The sequence below is a fragment of the Prenolepis imparis genome, unplaced genomic scaffold (genome assembly GCF_030444845.1).
Source record: "Prenolepis imparis isolate NDT839.2.m4 unplaced genomic scaffold, iyPreImpa1.0 SCAF_13, whole genome shotgun sequence".
NCBI classification, from domain to species: domain Eukaryota; kingdom Metazoa; phylum Arthropoda; class Insecta; order Hymenoptera; family Formicidae; genus Prenolepis; species Prenolepis imparis.
The window spans coordinates 4,444,215-4,469,331 of NW_028141171.1; the positions used below are offsets into that span (position 1 = coordinate 4,444,215).

The window sequence follows — 25,117 nt, forward strand, 5'->3', positions numbered from 1 at the left end:
CGATTTTGGTGCATGTCTATACGTCGTAGCCAGTATTGGATTAAAATCTCATGTGAGAAATCATCAGCAGAGATACGAGAGCCTCCAATGAACATCAGCATTAGGCGTGTGTAAGATATTAGCAGCATATAAAACAATTTGTCAATATCAAATAGTTGTTTCAAGAAAGTGGTCTGGTCTGATAAATTTATCAAAGACATAGATCCAATTAATTGCATTAATGTCACACCTACAATAAAATTTTCAAAGATCAGACTGGACAGAATCAATTCTCTTATATGTATAACATTGTATTGTATAATGAAATAATGTATGTACATTACATTACGGTAATATATTAGGATTTTTTTTGTTTACAAGTAAACACAAAATTTTTTGTATAAAAAACTTATGTAAAAAGTTTCATTTATATTTGTATAATTTAAGTATTAAGGTACCAGTACGATAGTCTGAAAATTCTAGCAAGAAGATTATTCTCTTCTGGAAAAATTTACATTCTTTGAAACAAACTATCCAATCTGATTCAGAATTTTCCTGAATTTCATACGTCGCTAATAATAACAATTTAAAAACTTTTCTTAGTATTCGTTGATTTTTACAATTCAGATAATATATAATTGCTTTAACGAAAGCTTTGGCTTTGCCTATTATTATATTTATCATTTCGTTACTATAGCATAATGTGATGGTAATATTTAAAATGTTCATCTGTGAAAATATATGATCATTTATTATTAAAATAATTCATTTAGAAAATTTAAATATTATACGACGTCAATAAATCTATTAATATACAAAAATATATGATTATATTATTATGTACAATTATCTTATAATGCCGTTTAGCTTGCAATAAATAGGTTGCTATCCGCAAAAAATCACTATGTTTTATAAGAAACACTTTCACATCTTCATATATGCTCTGCTCTAATAAGAAATCCAAAATATTATTTATGTGTATAATATTGGATCGCTAAAAATAAAAATGATGACAAATAAAGTCTCATAATATGTTAAATAAATTAACGGTTATTAAAAATTGCCACGGTAACAGTAACATTAAAGTAGTTTGCTATTGATAAAAAACTATTCAATAAAATTATCCAATTATAGATTGCACTTTTTCATCAATACAATTTATCTACACAATCGAATATTTGTATTGAAAAGACATCGAGGGATCTAACAGTTATTGTCAAACTTCTCAATATTTCTCACTTATATACGGCATACATCATTCTATTTCTTAATAATAAATGCGTAAAATAAAATGAATGCACGTTCTTACATACATTTATGATCATAAGATAAATGTATGTAAGAGAGGAACGTAGAAGATACTTATGTTCGTCTGATTCTCAAAATGTAGAATTGAATCTCGCAGTATTATATATTTAGATATTTTTATTATATTATTAGAGGGTGGGGGGGGGGATTAGATTTATTATACGTTTGACTATATTATTAAAAATATTAGAAAGATATATTTTCCATAGAATATTGCTGTTCCCTTTTTCTGAGCAAAAAGCATAATAATAAAGAGTTTGTCAATACAAAAATATTACCTCATATTTGAACAAAGTCACATACTTCAGTTCGGTGATTAAATTTTTGCCTATCCAAGGAGGTTCGCCTATCTGCGTATTTGACTCTTCCTTGTCAATCTTTGAAACTACTGAACTAGAAGCTTCGTTCAACTTTTCTATAATTGTCTTATCCGACATTGTGATGGACTTTGTTCTGATATTTTTAAAGGCAAAATTCGCACAATCGCTAAAATCTAATAGCTGAATTTAACGTAGCGCGCAACTTTAAGTGATTAAATCTATATCCGTCCACAGGCGACAAATCGCAATTATTTTATAATATTAATTACTCAATACGTAAGCACAAAGAATTTGATGACATTGTTCCAACAAAGTCGAAACTTGACTAACTTGAATGAATATTATCCTAGGATTTAACGTTGACTTGTTTCTTAAAATATGTTATTAAATGTTAAAGTCTAAGAGATATGTATTTCTGTTTTCATTTTTATATTTATTTTGTATTTTATATTTATGTATCGAATCTCAAGTTTAAATGCTGAGTTTTTTCAAAGATTAGTGGACAACATTTTTTGATAAATTTCTCTAATATACATATATAATCCAAAATATTGGTAGTATCAAACAATATTTCATATTAGATTTCTTCCAATTTTTATATGTAACAAAAATGTCTGTATATTTGGTTTCACATCTCTCATGAATAAAGATATTACATTAGAAAAATGTCAAAGCAAAAAACTGTCATTTCAGAAATGTTATTGTAATCATCCTGGATAAAAGTATTTCTTTTATTTTTTCTGATGCAAGACTGTAGTAGCATTCATAGCTAATTTTAATGTATGATACACAGATATGTATATGTGAAATATTAGGAGTGTATTTGAAATAATTGGGATTATATGCGAGGTATCACAAAATATAATATTTGAAATAAGAACATTAATCAAAGTATATAGTAAACTTGCTTTATTAATACAAAGCAATTAATAAGTGCATTTAAAAAAGACGTTTTATCAAAATTTCGTATTATACAGATAAAGCATTAATTAATTACGAATTTGATTTAATGCAACTTTAGCTTCCACTAATTTTTTATATATTTCTGGTGCTGTATTGCAATGATCTGATTGTGTAAGATTTATTAAATATTCAATGGCCTCGTCATTTTTTAATACATCACTCGATATTAAACTCTTAAATATATAGCCTACACTGGTTGACAAGTACGTTGTGCAATTATACGTAACCAATATTTATTTAAAAGCTTCTTCAGGTTTTGTAAATTTAATTCTGTTTCTCCCAAACGTAATCCTCCTGGCATTATTAAAATACATAAATGTAGAGAAAATTATATATGCATTTATATGCATCGCAGTATGAAATATTGCATACATACATGCGCTATATGTATATTAATATATGTATATGTTATATAATTATGTAAATATATTATATATTATACAATTATGTTATACAATTTTACATAAAACATTGAAATATTTTACGCGTATGTGTGTATGCATTCATGTGCCTATATGTACCTTTATCTAATAAAACAATAGTCTTTAAAAGTATGCCATTTAAATAATCTATTGTTGTTCCGTAAGTTTTGGGAAGATATGGAAATCTCAATAGCATCTTTACAATTCTATACATCGTATCAATACTTCGATCTAATATCAGAGGAATTTTATGTTCAACTAAAATTATATCCGCTGTATCAAATTTTACCAATGTGTTAATCAGAATCATTTTTGCGTTAAAATGAAGATCATCGGTCATATCTTCCTTAACTCCAATGTGTATTTTTCGCACGATGAGCGATGATAACCAATTTTCAATAAAATTCCTTTCTTTCATAGAACGAAACCCACTGATTTTTGGTATTATGTGTGTGTAAGATATTAGCAGCGCATAAATCAACTTATCCATCTCGAATAATTGTTTCAAGAAACTGGTTTGGTCTGATAAAATTATCTCAGATATAGATCGAAGCAATTGTATTAATTCCATTAAGACACCTACAATTGAGATATTAAAAAATTATTTGAATTGAATAGAATTAATTTTCTTATAATAATTAGAGTATAATATTTTATTTATAGTATATATAATATTGAAATGTGAGGATTGTTTAAATATGAATTCAAGATTTTTCATATAAATTTTTTCTCGTTTATATTTGTAACATTTATGTATTAAAGTAGCAGTACGATATTCGGAAGATTCTAGTATATAGATTATTCTCCTTCCGAAAAATTTACATTCCTTCAAGCGAACTATCCATGCAGATTGAGAATTTATCTGAATTTCGCACGTCACTAATATTAAAAATCTCATCATTTTCGTTAATATTAAAATCTATCGCTGTAATTCAGACAATATAATACTGCTCTAACAAAACTTTTGGCTTTGCCTATTGCATCTATCACTTCGTTAATATAACATAAGTTTGTAATAATGCGTAAAATATGTAACTAAAAATATATCATCACTTATTAAAATAATCATTATAGAAAAGATCGAATATATTATACGATAAGCATATATCATACAACTGTCTCAGATGATGGTCGAATTTCCAATAAATACTTTGCTATACATAAGAAATTATGTTTCATAAGAAACCATTTCACATCTTCATATACGCTCTGCTTTACTAAGAAACTCAGAATATCGTTTATTGCTTCAATATCGAATTCCTGAAAATGACGATTTTTAAGGGCAAATAATTTAAGTCTTATAATATTATAAAACTAATCATACAGCTGTAAATGACTGCATCAGTAAAAGCATCAATAATTAGCTATTGACAGAAAACTTTTTAATAATGTTGTCAAATTATAGATTGCATTTTTTCAATTAAGATTTGTCATACGATCAAATATATATTCATTGAAAAATCATCGCCATAAAACAATGTATTACTATTGTTAAACTTCTCAATCATTCTTCATTTGTATAGAGAATACATATGGTGCATTCTCTATTTCGTAATAATAAATGCGTAAAATTGTTCTTTTACTCATATTCGGTCGATTCATAAAATGAAATGAAAATCTCGCAATATAAAATTTTATCGTATAATTCGAAAATTAAAAAGGCTAAACGCAAATGTATTTTCCGCGCAATATTGCTGTTCATTTCTCTTGTGCAAATATACATATCAAAAAATAGCTATCAAAGATAGTTGATGCAAAAAGAAAATTAATTACCTCATGCGTGTCAAAAATTTTACATGTCAAATTGTCGATTACAGGTTTATCCATCCAGGGAAGTTCGCCAACCTGTTCATCTAATTTTTCCTTTTTAATGCTCGGAAGATTCACTAGACTATAAGCTTCATCCAAATTTTCCATATTAGACCTTTTCATACCTGATTTTTAACTACCTGTATGCGTAATTGTTTTGTACGACATTATAATTGATTTTTTTTATACATCTTCAGCCAAAATTCGTGCATTTTCTTGTTATTCTAAAGCCTAATTAATATCTGAATGTAGCGCGTAACTTTAAGTGCAAATATCTATAACATTTGATCGGATGACAAAATCGCAATTATATAATTGCCCATATAATGGCATGAGAAATTCGATATGACATTATTCCAACAAATGTTGGAAAAACTGACTGTTAGAAGAATATTATTCAACTGTCTGACATTGACTTGTTTCTCCTTAAAGTATGTCATTAGGTATTAAAGTCAAAGAGATACGTATTTTTGTTATTTCTATTATTTTATTTGTATATCCAATTTCAAGTTTAAATATTCTTTCAATGATCGGTGTAGCCAAAATCATTTTTCTCTAATACATATATTGCAAACTACTTATTGCATAAAAAAATATTTTATATTTTGTAGTACTTAATGCGCTCTATATGCATTTTAATTTTTAAATGCCTCTTTTCCTTTCAGAAAAAAAACTTAAAAGTTTCTAAATAATAAAATAAATAACAAAAATTAAAAAAGTATTTTATATCAAACTTATCTATATATATTTATAATAAAATTATTTTTTTAAATCAAGATCTAAAAATTTAGCTTAAAAAATTTATTGCAATATTAAGACCCTACGTGTATTTCAAATATTGAACTAAATATAAATTATGACATACACATATTGAAGTGAATTTTATAAAATAATAATGTTAAAAAATTAGTTTTATAATTCGAGGATATCTATCCTTATTACGTTAGTTTTAATTGGTTAACAATATTTTTTTTACAATAAATCGATAAATGTAGGAGGGGCAGAAACATTCTTAATTGTTAAGGCTATCCTTTTTAATCTGTAATCGCAAATTATTTGTAATTTGTTATAGCAATATTTTAGTACATTATAGAATTAAATAGTGTCAAATTATAGAGTCTATGGTACGATTTTTCGTATTAGATCGCTTAAAAGCGACTACCATCGTGATTTTGGAGGACAATTTTCAAAAATCATGATCCTTCCAGAGGATCAGGAAGAGAAAAATAAAACATGATAAACAGAGTGTAAGAGAGAGAATTAATTATACATATAATGCAATTTTATTGCACAAAAAAAGTAAATGTATACAGAATCTGCATTCCTGGAATCTAATCTTAAAATATCGCTGTAACACATCGATGGGAAATATTCCATATACATACGTAGACACATACATATTACATGTACACCACGAGGCGGAAGATAAAGTCACTTCTAATCTATTCCGATCGCGCGAAAAAACAGAGAAACGCGGCGCAGCTTGGTTGAATCTCCAAGACGAAGAAAGATCGCGTTATTTGCATCGGTAGAAGATGAACGAGCCCGCGCCGCGTCCCACGCTATTTTAGATTACCTCTCGTAGATCAAATCGTGAAACTTCCCCGTCGGCTTTAATGGCCCGCGCGGGATCCCGGGATCCCGAGAAAGGGAAAAAGAGAGAGGAGACGAGACGGACATTCTCCTCTCCGAGTGTCTCCGTAGACCGGCTATTGCTCGGTGGCTATTCAGGGGAGAGAGAATAAAAATACAAGAAGAACAGCGATTCGTGCCACGCGCAGGTGAGGCGAGCTTCTCTTTCACCTGGTCGGCTTAAAAAGTTGAATCGCGCACTTTCCCCGGGAGAACATGATCTCTATCGCGTTTCCTATATACATATACATCTGTGGGAACGCATCCTCTCGCGGGAAAACGTCGCGTCGTCTTGATCGAGTCCATCGCGCGGTCCAGAACTGAGATGCAGCGAGATCGATCGCGTTATGATGATTGTGGATAGAGGGAGAGAGGGAGGAGAAGGATGTACACTGTTAATTGCTATATGGCGCTCGTTAAGATTCATGCCTGTACAACTGGAATAATTGTCACGCGTATTATCTGTTGTTAAATACATTGTTACGTATATTGCATAATTTCCTAAGTGCACATGTGCCTCATTCAGCCATAGTAATAATTAATAAACTAATAAATTAATTTGCATAACCTTCGTCTATACTAATCCGAAATATAATACTTTCTTGTAATGCATGTTTATTTCTACACAGAGAGAATTTTGTCTTAGAATTTACTCTGAAAATCATGGTAATCGGACAATATGGTGTAGAAGGAATTTTATGAGAATTTAGTTTAGTAAAATTAATCAAACATGTTTTATATTTTATTGTGATAAATATTAATCAGAGAAATTCTCATAAAATTCTTTCCATACCATATTGTCCCACAATTACCATGATTTTCAGGGTAAATTCTAAGAGGAAATTCTCTCAGTATATATATATATATTTTTTCTTTTAAATTAAAATAATATTTATTAATTTACAAATGTGACGTACAGAATATATGTCAAATTCCTATATATGTTTTTTAATTTAAAATTAATAAGTATTATTCTAATTAAAAAAATATTTATATAGGAATTTGACATATATTCTGTACGTCACATTTTTAAATTAATAAGTATATATACTTTTTAATTAAAAATATATATAATTATAATATACGTATAATATCATATTTATATAGAAATAATCTGAGATATATTCTGTACGTTTTTTAATTAACAAGTATTGTTCCAAAAATATAGAAAATGTCAAAAGTGAGAATAAATATACTCTTTTCACGCGCTTCATCTTACTTCTCCTTAATTCTTTAAGACAAGAGAGAAAGAACTTTCGCTGCGAATTCCATCGAAATTTACAGTAGACGAGAGAATCTATCGTTTCCCTTTACTTCGATCTTATTTAATTCTCCTTCTACTCTTTTGTCCCTGTCTTATTCGATTCCCGTTTCTATCAAAGTCTTGTCTCGATGTAGTTTCTTTCACATTCCTTCGCCGCAGCGAGGGCCTTCAGTATTGAAATCATCCGTGTAATCCGGTGATATTTGAAAGGATCATGCAATACATACTTGTTAGATTAATTTCTCAATCGATCTTTTTCTTGCATTCACTTTACAACAATTGTCACAATAATGACATCTGATATAGCATGAAAATAATTAAAAGTAATTGAATAAATGATGATTCAATTATGATAATTAAAAGGCATAAAATTCCTCAAATAATCTCTCGCTTTTAATAATTAACGTATCATAACAGGAACTATAGATATACGATTTAATTGGGCAATTAAGAACGTTCGCGTGTCGTATAAGATACAATGTCGAGAAAGACATAAGAGAGAGAAACAAGAGAGGAAGGAAGGAAGGAAGGAAGGAGAATAAGACAGAGAGACTGGCTGTTTGATAGCAAGCTGAATCCGAAGACAAGTTAGTCTAAAAGAGGGTCTAGGATGCAAACAGATGTGCAAACAACTTAAATGGAAGGCAAACACAATTATCCTAGCAGCAGTAACCGGAGATTAGTTTTCCAGGTGCAAACCAACGTACCACGCACGGACGTAGCGTGCGCGCACATTTATTTTCGCGTGTGTAAACTAAGTAAGCGAGCTGTGATGCGTCGGGACGAGGGCGCGACAAGAGGGGGCGACATTACATACGCGTCTGGTTGGATCTCTCGTGATGAGAGAGCGCATAATGTCGTTGTTCCTGTCGGGAAACTTCCTGCGAGCTGCGTGATAAACCTTCCAGCGCGCATTAACGATAGTAAAACTCTAAGGGAAGTGTGTCCCTAATATCGGATCCATTTTTAAAATCTCGTATTTAAACAAGATTTTGTGAGAAAAAATAAAAATTGAATAAATCACGTGGTTTACACGAATGTATCTCTTGTATTGTAATAAATATAATTTTTTTCGATAATATAATCTATTTTTTTTTAAATAGAAATGTAAAAAATTTCCCTTGCGCATACTATGTTCCTAATATCATACACCTCTTAATTTTAAATTTAAACATTTTTAATTTATATTATTGAAAGAAAACATTAATTTTAATTCATTAAAATTGTTTATTTAATTATCAATGCATATAAAAGAAATCCAAGTAAAAAATGTCAATCTTATTAAAATAGCATACAAATTTAAATTACAATTCAAACATAAATATAAATAAATTACAAAATAATGCAAAATTTAAAATCATAATGACAGATTACATTTTAAACTAAACTTTAAAGTTATATATTTTTAAATATCAATATCGTAATATACAATATTAGGTAAATATTCAAGCTATGTGAACCTAGCACCCGACTTTTTAAAAATTAATTTTTTAAAACAAAAATTATAGCATTTTGTTTGTAGTTGTTTGTAGTAACAATAATTTCGTTTGTAGTTTTATCAATTAATAGATAAAAAAAATTTTTTAAATCACTCGCACCCGACATTGAGATATTGCAAATCCGCTTGCGCAGTCTTCTTTAGAATAGTTTGTAGTTCTTTGTAGTGAATTTCCTTTCGTTTATAGTTGAGCGCTTCAAAAGTTATAAACAATTGTTTATTCGTCCAAGAGGTAAATTTGTTAATTTTAAAGATATCGCAAATTCGCTTGCGCAGTCTTCTTTAGAATCGTTTGTAGTTGTTTGTAGTGAATTTCCTTTCGTTTATAGTTGAGCGGTTCAAAAATTATAAACAATTGTTTATTCGTCCAAGAGGTAAATTTATTAATTTTAAAGATATCGCAAATTCGCTTGCGCAGTCTTCTTTAGAATCGTTTGTAGTTGTTTGTAGTGATTTTCCTTTCGTTTGTAGATAATAAACAATTGTTTATAACTTTTGAACCGCTCAATTACAAACGAAAGGAAAATCACTACAAACAACTACAAACGATTCTAAAGAAGACTGCGCAAGCGGATTTAAAAAATCTTAAAAATTGACAAAGTTAGCTCTTGGACGAATAAACAATTGTTTATAACTTTTGAACCGCTCAACTACAAATAAAAGGAAAATCATTACAAAAAACTACAAACGATTCTAAAGAAGACTGCGCAAGCGGATTTGAAAAATCTTAAAAATTGACGAAGTTAGCTCTTGGACGAATAAATAATTGTTTACAACTTTTGAACCGCTCAACTACAAACGAAAGGAAAATCACCACAAACAACTACAAACGATTGTAAAGAAGACTGCGCAAGCGGATATAAAAAATCTTAAAAATTGACAAAGTTAGCTCTTGGACGAATAAACAATTGTTTATAACTTTTGAACCGCTCAACTACAAATAAAAGGAAAATCATTATAAACAACTACAAACGATTCTAAAGAAGACTGCGCAAGCGGATTTGAAAAATCTTAAAAATTGACAAAGTTAGCTCTTGGACGAATAAACAATTATTTATAACTTTTGAACCGCTCAACTACAAACGAAAGGAAAATTACTACAAACAACTACAAACGATTCTAAAGAAGACTGCGCAAGCGGATTTGCGATATCACAATGTCGGGTGCGAGTCATTAAAAAAATTTTTTTTATTTATTAATTGATAAAACTATAAACGAAATTATTGTTACTACAAACAACTACAAACGAAATGCATTTTCCGTTTTAAAAAATTAATTTTTAAAAAGTCGAGTGCTAGGTTCACATAGCTCGTCGTGTGCGAATAATATTTTATAACTTTATCAATAGAATTTATTATTTAAATATTTGTAAATGAAATTAAAAAAAAATTGTTGTAAGAAATGATAACATTATTAATGCTATTATCGTGATATTTGTCGAAATTATTCGAACGAGGAATAAAAAGCGTGCAGGGATGAAAAGAATTCGGACGCGTTACTATTGTCGCTTATATCGGACGGATAATCACTGAAATTGGCTGACCAGTGCTACTTTCTATCCCTGATTAATCGCCAGACTCGGAAAAAATCACTTTCTCATTATTATTACATATGTACATTATATTGTATATTATATGCGAGTATAATATGACGCATTTGAGCGAGATTTGTTAAATAATTTTGTCGAAACGCTCATATATATACATGATGTCATATGATATAAAACTTTTTAGGGATAGAAAATAGCACTGGTCAGCCGATTTCAGTGATTATCCGTCCGATATAAGCGACAATAGTAACGCGTCCAAACTCTTTTCATCCCTGCACGCTTTTATTCCTCGTTCGAATAATTTTGACAAATATCGCGATAATAGGATTAACAATGTTATCATTTCTTACAACAATTTTTTTTAAATTTCATTTACAAATATTTAAATAATAAATTCTATTGATAAAGTAATAAAATATTATTCGCACACGACGAGCTATGTAAACCTAGCACCCGACTTTTTAAAAATTAATTTTTTAAAACGGAAAATGATAGCATTTCGTTTGTAGTTGTTTGTAGTAACAATAATTTCGTTTGTAGTTTTATCAACTAATAAATAAAAAAAATTTTTTTAATGACTTGCACCCGACATTGTGATATCGCAAATCCGCTTGCGCAGTCTTCTTTAGAATCGTTTGTAGTTGTTTGTAGTGATTTTCCTTTCGTTTGTGGTTAATAAACAATTGTTTATAACTTTTGAACCGCTCAGCTACAAACGAAAGGAAAATCATTATAAACAACTACAAATGATTCTAAAGAAGACTGCGCAAGCGGATTTGCGATATCTCAATGTCGGGTGCGAGTCATTAAAAAAATTTTTTTTATTTATTAATTGATAAAACTACAAACAAAAATATTGTTACTACACAAAATGCTATCATTTTCCGTTTTAAAAAATTAGTTTGTAAAAAGTCGGGTGCTAGGTTCACATAGCTAAATATTCATGAAAGAAATATGGCTATTCGAATGAGAATACAAGTCTACAACTTTTATTAATGAAATTAAAAGATTATAACCTACAGACTGCATTGTACATATTGTGAAAAAATACCTTCATGTACCTTTTCATTCAAAACACTCGTCTAAATAAATCGTCCGCGATTTTTTTAAATAACTGAAATAATTTTTACACCGAACAAACTGACTACTTCGTTCACTTTCACAACCAAACTAACGTTATACTGCACGAAGGAGAAGCAATTAAGACAGTTTCCAAAAGAGTGCAGTATTTATACCAGTAGAGAAACACAAGTGTACGATATTAAAAAGGTTTACGATATTGAGCTCAATTTCCTTCTATATATATATATTAAATATCCTACATCGCGCAAGATTCGAAAAATAAAAAACAATGAGAAAGTAGATGACTTCTTTGTAGATATAAATGTGAGAAGAGAGAGAGAGAGAGAGAGAAAGAGAGAGAGAGAGAAGGAAGCCGGATGTGTGGTCTCGATAAAATTAATTTTACGATAAAAAAGGCGCATCGTTCGCGAAGAGGATAACGTCATCGATATAAAATGACAGAAAGCTCGCCTGCTTCTCTTTCCGATCCGGTTTTCGTTTCGCTCTCGAGATAGGTAGGTGCCACGTCGAAATCCTCTCTTTCTCTCTCTCTCTCTCTCTTCCGAAGGAAGGATGTAACTATTTCCGCATCGCGCCGGCGAGAGGAAACGCGAGGTCAATATAACAGATTTCCGGAGTTAAGCGGACCACTAATTCCCTTTCTTTCTCCTTTCTTTTCTTTGGACGCGACGTACCCACCCTCTTTCTCATCCCGGACTCTCGTAAGTTCCGGCCGGCACACGCCGTCTATTTACGAGCGGCTTCCTAATTACCCGCAGTTTCCAACGTTAACAGCGAGTCCCGCGTAATGGCCGGTTCCTTTATGCCGGAGTTTTCTGGTTTACCCCCGATAAAGTGGACCAGGCAGCGAGAACCGGGTGGCGCGGAAATATTTCCATCGCGGCGAGAAAAAAAAAACTGCCACTTATTTGTGTTTTTTTGACCGCATCGTTCATTAATAAGGACGATCTATTTTCGAACAAATATCAAACTCGTTATCTCGTAATAAATCGAAAAGGCTCTGACATATATGTAAATAGAAACTCAGATATAAAAAGGGCTACTGAGAGTCAGGCACAGATATTAGGTGCGACAGAATTATTTTTAAATTTCTCTATACTTATTTTTTTTTAATATAAAAAGACTTTAATATATATAAATATAAATTCAAGTATAAAAAGAACTAAAAGCAGAGACACAGATATTAAGTATGACAAAATTATTTTTGTAAATTCTTCTATCTCATTTTAATGACAAAATTATTTTTAAATTCTTCTATATTTATTTTGATGACAAAAATTATTTTTAAATTCCTCTATACTTATTTCAATGATAAAATAAGTGTAGAGGAATTTAAAAATAATTTTTATCATCTATCATTGATAATAAAATAAATATAAAAAAATTTAAAAATAATTTTGATGATAAAATAAATATAGAGAAATTTAAAAATAATTTTGTTGCACGTAATATCTGTATCTGGCTCTTACTAACTCTTTTCAAACCTAAATTTGTATTTATTAATATTATAGTTGCATGAATATTCACGTAATATGTGTAAAGAAACATATTTTGCAAAAAATAATAATATCTTTATATTTATCACTAATATATTAATTTTGAAAATATATTATTTTTAAATATTGGGTCTCTATATCTATCTATCTATCTGTCTATCTCTCGTTTTCTCATAGATAGGATGTAAGTGCTAAATAAAGTAGATGCCACAGCATTCGATAAGTGTCGTTGAATGAAATGTCGGAACAAGAAGATTTAGTAACGGGGGTCACGTATCTATATACATATATTTACACGCCTCGGAGGTAGAAATTTCCATATTACGTGTAACGCAAAGATATATGACATAAAGGAATGCTAGGATATCGCCGCGCATTATTCATACAAAATATCAAGCTACACACGAAATCGTAGACATTATGAAATGAGATTTTGAAAGTATTCCGGAGCCTGAAAAAGATGGTTACTTTTTCTCTCATGCTCTCATATCAAAAGAAGAAATATTTCTTTCATTCTTTCTGACGTTTCTTCTCCTCAAAGAAGCTGCGCTTGAATTTACTTCAAGGAGATAAGATGTACTTATAGAAGAGGTCCGGTAGAAACTATTTGCATTTTATAAGATATGTGAAATGTTAATTTACCAAGAAAACTGTCCGTTTAATAAACGGGAGATGTTATATTAAACACATACATAATACTATATATGTATACACATACACATGCACATATTTCTGTATTAATTTAATTTCCATTCCGTATAAATTGATAAATATTTAACACGCGAATACTTTAATTTTTTTATTTTATATGCGTTATATGAAATGACATTGCATGCCAACAATTTTTTCCCTCCTTTTCCATATCAATATTTTTAGTAAATTATAACTATTTTGATTGGAAATTTTCTTTTATAGGAAAATTAAAAGCCGTAAATTGGTTTTATAGCTTAATTAGGAGCTATCTATTAATACTTGCAAACTATGTAAAGATACGCGCGAGAAATAATAAGAATTATATACCGGGTATTATTCATTTCAGGTTAATATGATAGCTTGTGTCGTGAACTCGGGAAAGTTACGAGATAAAATCAGACCGAGTTCCCAAACGGCACGTTATTGTTTCAATATAAGAAAACTTTTACATTTCTGCGACTATAACGATATTATTGTAGAAATAAATTTATACAGAGTTTATACGGGAAACTATCAGAAAGTCAGGAATATAAGAATATCTTTAGGATATTTTTCAGTCACATGGCAACAGAACTAAATGTTTTATGCATGACAAAGAATACTTTGCTAGAAATTAAGAGATAGTTAAAAAGAATTTCTCATCCAAAGAATATATGTATATATTATTCTTATGTGAAAAAATTGCAGCAAGAAAAAATGATTTTTTTACAAGTCATCGCAAATTAATTTTAACACTTGTTCTCAGCACTATTAATTATTTTAAATTAAAAATATAAAGTGTTCTTTTCTCCCAGATGAAAAAATATAAGATAAATGAAGTTATATCAATTTGTTAATTTGAGCGCGTAATTCTAAATCAGTTTTAAATTGTAGCAAAAAAATAGCCTAATTAATCTCTGCGATCGATAAAGTAATTAGATCAGAGAGAGAGCAAGAGAATTTTCATCGCGTTAACAATTTTTCCTCTTTCTCTTCGTGATACAAAGAACAAAAATAATACCCAAATGAAAATTTAGAAGCGCGCATACAATATTCAAGAAATACCATTCACATTCGCAATAATTTTCGCGGACGGAAAAAATGTACAGAAGCTCGATAACGAATCCCGGGGTTAGCCGATTCGTACTCGCGAAAGTATTTTTAATACTCTTCGTCGAATGGTTATTTCTCAAATCACCGATCTTCGATATCACTTCGATTTCACCGAGCGATGGAATCGCGGAAGCGATTTCGTGCAGGAGAGGTTTTAAATAATTTTCACCGGCGCATTCGTCGAAGACTTATCCTGACAAAAATCACCGACGTAATCGGACGAGATATGGTGTATGCGTTTTATCGGCGAATGTAGTTGGACGTAAAATAATTTTCAGCGAGCACCGGCTCGTAAAAAGATTCGCTCGAATCGAGAATACGAGATAGTCGGCCGTGTTTATTGCCGCGATGGAATTAAGCAACGGTGTGCTTATACTTTTAAGAAGAGAAACTATCGAGAAAGAGAGAAAGTTCCTTCTCCTCCTACACCGAAGGGAGGATATAACTCGGCGTCAGCAGGTGCAACGATAAAAAGAGGGACCGCGAAGAGGGTCGTCCCCGAGTGTACTAAGGGACCTGTTTTAACCTGGTAATAAAGTTTACGAGGGAGATGGATCCATTATTCGTGTCTTTAGGAAACTAGTCCTCTTCTCGATTTTTTTTTATTTTTATTTAACGGCTCGTCCAGCATTCATCACTTGCGCGATTACGTTGGTCTTCAGCAATTTCTCTTGTCATTTGTTACATATTTTGCTCCTAAAATATTTACAAAAATTCCCCCCCCCCCCAAGTAATATTCATACTTATTATGATTCTCTTGTGATTTGTTACATTCTGCTCCTAAAATATTTACAGAATTTTCTTCATTTATTAATATTATTTACAATTAGTAGAATATTATTATATAGACGAAGATAATTATATAGACGAAGTAAATTAAAAAATAAAAAAATTGAGAAATATATATAAATTTTAATTTTTGACTAGAATTTATTTTATATTTTTAAATCGCACTGAGAAAATTTTCTCTTAGAATTTATTAAACTGTATTAATTTTATTAAACTGTATAGTAAAATTAATCAAACATATTTTATATTTTATTGTGATAGATATTATTTTTGTGATAAATATTAGAGAAATTCTCATAAAATTCTTTCCATACCATATTGTCCCACGATTATCATGATTTTCAGGGTAAATTCTAAGAGAAAAATCTCTCTGTGTATAACTTCATAAAAATGAAATATACGACGTAATAAAGAAGCGGAACAGATCGGATATGTTATGTTTTGGCATATTCTGTCAACCGTATAAAATTAGTAAAAATGACATCGGGATAAAGGAACACGTCGGCGTCGTGCGACATCCCCCGTCCGATAAAAACTCTATCGAATTTAATGTCTGAGCGTGACAGTCACTGTATCGGACAGTCGTCGTGGCAGTCGTTGCGGAAGTCGTGCGTCGGACTTGCACATTGTGGAAGGCGAATCAGCGCCGGAGAGAGCTTCCCATGCCCACGCTAATACCATCACCGTACACCAAAGTGGTTATAGAATTTTTCAACTGAAAAATCCGTTTATCCCGGACCTCGCCTTATCTGAAAATAGTGTCGTATAAGACGACGTTCGCTACAATGGACTTCTATGAACTCGCGGAAACAGCCAGACTTCAACTCATAGATGTCCTGATGCTCACGTACATGTCTGTTGCGGAATCGTTACACATATACATACATATACCTATATATATATATATATATATATATATATATATATATGTGAGTGTGCATATAGATTTGTTTTATTAAAATCGTTTCGTTTTATCTTAACGCAATTTTGTGAGAATAATAAAAATTTATGAAACCATATAAGAATCGAAATTGTAGATGTATTAAGACATGTATATGTAAAATATCTACGTATTTTATTATATGGAAATATCTTAAATATGAGAAAATATTTAATCTTAATAAAGAGATATAAAATAAAAAATAAAAATATTTAATCTTAATATAAAAATATAAAACATATAACATCTATTTCCGTATTTCTGATCTCGATTTTTAGATATCTTGGAAAGAACAAAATATTGTCTCTTTTTCCGCGATAGCTTATAAATAAATATTAGCAAAAAATAATACAAGGATTTACAAACAATTGCATAAAAATCAACACTTTAAATGCGGGGAGAAACGTATCCGGAAATAACATCGAGGTTTATGAAGCAGCCGGAAATCGCGCGATGCAGAGAGGATCCAAGCCTCGAAATCGCCATCGGAATTGTTCCTATCGGGCTCGATATCGCGAAACGAGCACTTTTCCGCGTCCTCGGAATGACGAAGTTTATTTTCGACAGAGAAATCAGTTTGCTCTCGCGATATCGCCTTATCGCGGGAAAAGAGAAAGAGAAAGAGAGAGAGAGAGAGAATTCGTTTCTCGCTCTCATAAAAACAGGGGTGTGTGTTCTCGCACCCTCGCGAGCGAGGGAAGTCTTCGACATCTCCGCTTCTCACCTACATCGCGTCGCACCTACATTTGCCAGGCGACGCGCCTTATGTAAGTGCTGACGCAGGAGGCGACGCGACTGGGCTAGATAGGGAACGAAACTTCATTGTGTCAGCCAAGTGCATCGAACAAGATGGCATCTTTTGTCGTGGCTTTGAGAATCTCCGCCTGACATGATTCGGGCTTTCCTCGCCGCGTATAGAGTGTTTCTCTTTTAGCGTTTGAACATTCCGCGAAATGGCGCGCGCCGGTTGCAATTTGTTTTGAGATAATGTCAAAGTGTCGGAAAAAAAATAAAACAAAGGAGCAATAATTATTTTTAAAAAATTAAACGTTTCTCTCGGATCTGATAATTCGTAAGAAAAAAATTTAGATTAGGTGGATCAAAAGTATGAGCAAATTTTTATCTACGTAAAATTAATTAAAACAATAATTTCCTCGATGGCGGAAGGAATCAGATTTTCAGATCGAGAAATTCGGTCGGCCAACTATTGTGCTATTCGAGCGGATTAGGCGAGATGACATCCTTTGTCGTGCCATCGACAATATCACGGTAACTCGATTCCGCTCGCCTCTTTCGAATAAAGCTTCCTGAGATTCTGCTGGACTTACTCGAATAACTTCAAATATACGGGCTTTATTCATGCGCTATAACGCTAACCCAGTTCGCAATGTACTCGTTATAGGAACAATTTCTAATTCATCATTTCCGCAAGTTTTCAGAAATTTCCTAAATGTTGGATAAATCGCGATAAAATCCAATATGCCTCATTTAGAAAATATTTTTATACTTAATTTTATATTTTTATATTAAGATTAAATATTTTTATATTTAAGATATTTCTATATTATATTTAATATATTTCTATATTAAAATTTCTATATTAAAGTATTAAGATATAAATATAAAATATTAAGATTAAGTATTTTTATATTTAAGATATTTCTATATTATATTTAATATATTTTCTATATTAAAATTTCTATATTAAAATATTAAGATATAAATATAAAATATTAAGATTAAATATTTTTATATTTCTATATAAAATAGAAGTATTTTTCTATATAAATAATAACGCGCCGTGACAAACGAGTTCTCCACTTTCACGTGTCAATAAAAGGAGTCTTTTGGGAAAATATGCTATACAGTTGTTACATAATGCACACATATCACTGCGACGCACCTGAGGGGGATGTCGCAAACAGAGGAATTAAATATTTCTACGTCTGCGACGGAGACGAGAGACGGACGAGGAACGGATCGATAATAATGCAAGAGACATAAAACAGCCGGTGCGCAAAATGAGGACCAAGGAAAAACATCGCACAGACCGGCGCTTCCCCATACATCAAACGACAACGCATATCTAGCCTTAAAAGATCTCGTAATAGTGTACAAAGCTATACCTTGATTATAATTCATGACTGCAAGGCAGCTCCCGTATAGGGGTTGACCGTATTATTAAGAATAGAAGGAAGCGCAAGATGCTAGATTCTGCAAGAGTTTTGTAACCAACGATCCATCTCACGTTATACGTCGCGTATTTCATAATTTATCGAATATCCGAGCAACAAACAGAGGTATAAATATCTTTTTATCGAAGCAAATTGCACGGAGACGCAGAATTTCTGCTGAAATTGATTGCCGACGTTCCGTCAGATTTTAAATCTCTTTAACATACAGGCTTTTTTTATTTCATCCAATGCGTCGAATCGTAAATTGCATTGAACGGAGTAATACGTAAAATATATAAGCAGAAAAATTCGCTCGAATTCTATTTAATTTTGATTTTTCCTAAATAAAAGACAACATATATGATTTATAACTTTAGAGCTTGCGATTATTTAATTTTATTTCATAAATAAATTTATAATCAATTAATTAAATCAGTATTAATCAGTTTATAAATAACAGTTCATAATAAATTAAATTGTGTGCAGCTATAATTATGCAAGTGCTTTATATAGAATCATTATAATACAGAGAGATTATAGTACCTATTAATATTACAAATAATTTATTCGTTGAAATGTGTTATAAAATTTTTGTAAAATCAACTTTACATTTTTGGGTAAAAAAAATATGCACAGCAGTATATTAATTTAACATTTTAATTATACGTCAGAATGAGTTTAGACTTTAAATTTGTAATAAAATCAGTACTATAAGGGATTTTGACACTATTTTCAACAATAAAATAAAGAAGGTTTCGTAAAGCAGAGTCATTTTGACAACAATCTCTGAAACTGTCGATAGCGATTCTTTTCGCGCGTCAAAATAGATCTCGCGAGTTCATTGAGTCAAGAAGTAGTAGCTGCAAGTATATAGTCAGACGGCGCGAGTAGCGAAATCTTGTTATGTCAGACAGGAGGGATAGGCAGGCAAATAGATAGTTCTATCGCGCTCCGGAAGAAACGGATCCCCGCAACTTCTCTTGTAACTATTTCTCCCCCCATCCCGCTATAATTTTTCTCCCGAACATTTGTTACAGAGGTCGGTATCTTTGGCACGATCATAATTCTTCACGTGACGGCAACCCACACATAAAAAAAAATAAAATCTTTTGAAATATCGCACTGTTTCTTGAAAAATAATACTTGCAATTGTTTTTGTGCACGATACTCTTTTTCTTTTTTTAATTTCAGTTCGCACGAACTAACCACACTGATTTATATAGGTAATAATGCCGTTTTGTTCAACGCGTGTAATTTTCAACGTGCACCATTTTCAAATCACCTACGATTTTCTCAGAGATGATTCTTCAAAGTTCAGTCACACAATGGTGGATTTATACGAATATATATCGCAAAATCTTCCTCAAAATTTTATCTCGATCATACAAAGTGCATTAATGCGTCTAGTACAGATATTGCAAACTTTGTATTATCTATTATCAAATGAAAATTATAAGAGAAGGTAACGATGACGAAGTAGCGTATTTGCGAGACACTATAGGATGTCTTTGTAAATTCATGTGCACTCGATAGTTCAATGTTTGAATGCTGCTCGAACACTCGAAATGTCATGCAACTCGTAGCAAAGAGGACCGTGATTGAATAGAACCGGGGGACCTTTTACAGTCGGGCGTACATCTCTAATAGAGATTTTAAATGTTTTAATAAACGGGTTTTTTTTCTGCAAAGAACGAAATGTCGGCCATCAAAGCAGGCCCATTTATTGCAATCTTGTTCAATAGAAATCGTAACATTTACACGCTGTTTTTAATATTGCTTCGTCATATAATACTTTGTCATACACAAACTTTAAATATTATACAATGTATATATTGTATATATTTTATATATACATATATATTTTATAAAATATAATTATAAAAAATAATTAATTAATAAAATTATAAATAATATTATATAATCATTTATATATGCATATTTATTTATTTGTTCACATAAGTGATATTTTTTATATATGTGTAAAATATTTATTTCCAATCCCAGGCTAATATTTGTAAAATCCCCTCACGATTGATGTATTATATTCTCATCAGTTACCGTTCACGTAGTTCCAGATTCTTTTCCCTATGATTCATGAGGCCGGAATTAAGTATAAGTAAGAGAATTTCCACGTTGCTCCGTCAGAAATCAAGGGTGCGATACCTCGTGCGCAATGTACAGTGTACGGAGAAAATAAAACTCTTACGTCATATCCGATAACTCACGCGAGTCCGAGAGTTCGTTTCGACAGCACGTTATACAAAATTAATCAAACGGACGTAAACCAATGCGAGAGAAATCCCCTTTCCGTTCTGAAAGCGAAATTAATATCGTCTTACGTGATATCGCGTAATCCGTCCGTAATGCGCGAGAGACGCGCAAGCGCGAATATGTATATCAATATAGTAAATCACGTTTATTCTCGCGCGCGGCTGACAGGTTTCGCTGACGTTATCGCGGATCATATGTTGTTGGTCCCCGTGAAATGCGCGTCGCGGTTGCAGAGGCGAAGGAAATTAGATCATCTTGAATTGGTTGGCAGAGCAAGTCTAGTCGTCTCTGCGCGAGAACAGTCGGAGAAAGAGCGAAACTGCACTATAAATTCGATGATATAAACTCTACACCTATTGATCGCTTGATATCAAAACATTCGTGATGCAAAAACGTCTAATTCTTAGACAATAAAAATTAATTTCTTTATTGATAAATTTTTTAACATATTAATAAATTTATATTTATTTAGAAAATAATATTAATAATAAATAAAATTTATAATTATATTATTAAATAATTAATTCTTTTTTTAAAAATTTTTATTCGTATACTGAAAAAGACAAAGATATACCATATACTTTTATAAATTATTATTACTATAACTGTGAGAACAATTATTTTCACGTTATTCCAGGACAAATATGACAAAGTTATTAATTGTAAATGAAATTTGAATATTTACAATTGTACAGAATATTTTAGTCATGATGAGAATTAGTAACATTAATACATATTAATTATGTATCTATTTATATATACGTATGTTGTAAAATGTATTATAATGTATACAATACATTCAATATTGACTGTGTCAATAATGATTTAATTAATTATAGGATTGAACTGCACTTTGTGGTGTCTCTAATCAAAATGTGTCATATTCTCATATCATAATATGATATTGAAATATACTATAATTACTCTCCAAATGCGATTATCTCGAAGTATATAATTGTCCTCATGAAATATCCCATTCCAAAGTTTCGTTCGAACAGAAGATATTTTCTGTACGAAAAAAAAAATTATTCCCAAGCAATCCCATTATCTCCGGATCGAGTTGATTCCGCACGATTGCTGCCAAGTTTTGCCGCGTTACACCGAATTTTCGAGCGAACGATACACACCTCTATGTGCGTTATACGAAAGCGAGAGAGGCACATTAAGGCGGCCCACGTTTTTATTAGCGGTATACGAGAGCAAGCAATACCATTAGGAGCGCCGCGCGACCCCTAAACTTCGCAAACTCAATCCTATTGCTTCCCCCCAATTTCCGTTGTTATGCTACCCTCGCGTTCTTTCGCTTCTCGCGGGTTCAGGCTCGAGTTCGGGAAAATCGACCTTCGTCGGTTGAGAGAGAGAACCTTTTTTTTTTCACCCAAAATTGTGCGGAACTTTAACTTTCCTGCGCAAAAGTCGCGAAGACGTACAAGAATTCATCTCGCAGAGAAGCACGTTTCCGGAGATTTTTCCCAGAAGTGGGATTTATAGAGAGATCCGCAATATATATATTTTCTCCATCTATTCGCAGAGATATTTTTCAACATGATTTTTTTTTTTTCAACAAATAGGTACAGAATCAATCTTGTCGCAAAGAAAAATATCCATTTGCGATGAAGTAATTTTGCAATTTTTGAATTAAATCGTAGATATGCAATTATGTCAATCTTCGTATAATAAAAAATATGATAATTGAGTAACGCGTTTCCATCACAGTCACAAACTAATTATTATTTAAAGTAAATTAAATTATTTCAATTAAATTAAATTAAAAAAATATATAGTAAAACATTATATACATATATAAGTCAATTATCAATCTTGCAGTCAAACTAATTAAAATAATTTAAAATAATAAATGAAATTAAAACATATATTATAGTAAAGAATAATAAATAATATAAAAAATAATAAATAATAAAAAATATTACATATGCATATATATTGTATTTAAAGCAATTATCAATCTTAATGCTTATTTCGCATTTTATATAGGAGAGTTCATTACAAAATGCAAAAAACGACCGCGTATAAATCATATAATATAATATCAATTAGATCTAATTAATGACATTTTAATAAAGCACGCGCGGCAATGTGAAAATTAATGCATCCATCGAGGCGCAAAATAATACAAATAACATTGCGATGTTAATTATCGATAAACCTTGACAGCGCATATATATATCGCGGAGAGAGAGAGAAAGAGGATGATCGATTAATATTTATCCAAATGACAAACGGTAGATTTTCAACACGATAAGAGATAACAACAGGTTATCTTGAAATGATTATTATTTATGCATTAGTTATAAACATCATATCAGCAAAGGCTATAAACGTGGGAAAGTTTCATACGCGAGACTTCTCAAAGAGAGAGATGGGGTGAAGATTTCGAACGATTGACACGCTTGACGTGTAACAACAATGTCAATGATGTATGTGTATCGATAAGAATTTATGAGCGCGCGGCTTTATCGCTTTTCTTAGGGGAAAGTGGGGAGGCAAACTCGAACTCCTGAACGATCTGAACGTATTGGAACTTTATGCCGCCTTTGAATCTTTCATGATGTAAAAAGGCATCGGACAGCGTACGAGGATAGATTGCACCTTGGGTGGGTCAAGTGGATTTCGCTGAATGTATAGGTATATCTCGCGATTCTGCGGCGCGAAGAAATTGCCAATTACATATTGACTATTGTACGAAGGATCTTGAAGAATCGCGTTTTTATCTGTATGCGTACACGAGAGAATTTTCTCTTAGAATTTACCCTGAAAATCATGGTGGTCGTGCAGGGACAATATATGGTGTAAAAAGAAATTTATGAGAATTTCTCCGATTGATATTTATCACAATAAAAAGTAATAAAATCTATCACAATAAAATATAAAATGTTTGATTAATTTTACTAAAAGTATAGTAAAATTAATCAAACATATTTTTAAAATTCTTTCCGGATAAATTCTAAGAGAAAATTCTCTCTGCATATATGTATATATACATATATTTTTTTTTGCAATGACGGAAAAATCAAATTAAATTAATTTCAAATATGAAATTTGATCGAATGTTGCAAAAGCAAATTAAAGATTTCAAATGCGAAATTCGATCAAATTATCGAGTATTCGATATTTCACGGTGTATCATACATTCGCAGCGCATCGTAATTTTTCTTTTTATGAAGTATGATGCTATAACTGGCAGGTGGAACGGATTGAAGTTGTATTACTTTTCGCAGGAAATTACTGAAGATATCTGGCGACGGAAATGGATTCCTTCTATCTTACTTTGATCGCGTATACGTTAACAAGAAAACGTATAAGATATGTGCTCCTTTCTCCGGCATCCTTTAAGAATTACGATCGTAATAAAATAGATATTTTCAGATACATCAAGAAATCATGTACGCGGTAATCAATCTTCCTTCGTTCGTTCAGATTAATTGAACGTGAGAGCTTCATTCTAATAGATGATTATATTGTACGACCACCTTATTTTACTTCTTTTTATAGGCGGCAAGAAATAAATATATTGCTACATCTCGCAGATACATATCGCAGATAGATCTCGCGGTTCTTCCTCGATAAAGTAACTGTCAGCTTGAATATAACACGAGGGCTTATCATGGGATATACCGCGTGAATATCCAACGGATCTTGCCTATCGTTTGCAAAGAATAATAATATCCAACGAGAGAATCACGCGAGCCTGCCAATAAATAATGTATAATCGAATTGACAGGCCAATTTCTGTGTCCTCTTTTTATTTCTTCCCGTCGTCCTGAAAAAGGACTTGTCTCGCGAGAGAACTGTCTGACGGCAAATCGTATTCAAC

At 31.3% G+C, this 25,117-nt stretch overlaps 1 protein-coding gene across 5 annotated transcripts in view; it reads right to left on the bottom strand.

The window, feature by feature from the left end:
- Positions 1-25,117, bottom strand: part of Pgant2 (polypeptide N-acetylgalactosaminyltransferase 2) — a 260,868-nt gene that overhangs the window by 64,522 nt on the left and 171,229 nt on the right. The gene's annotated exons all lie outside the window — the stretch shown is intronic.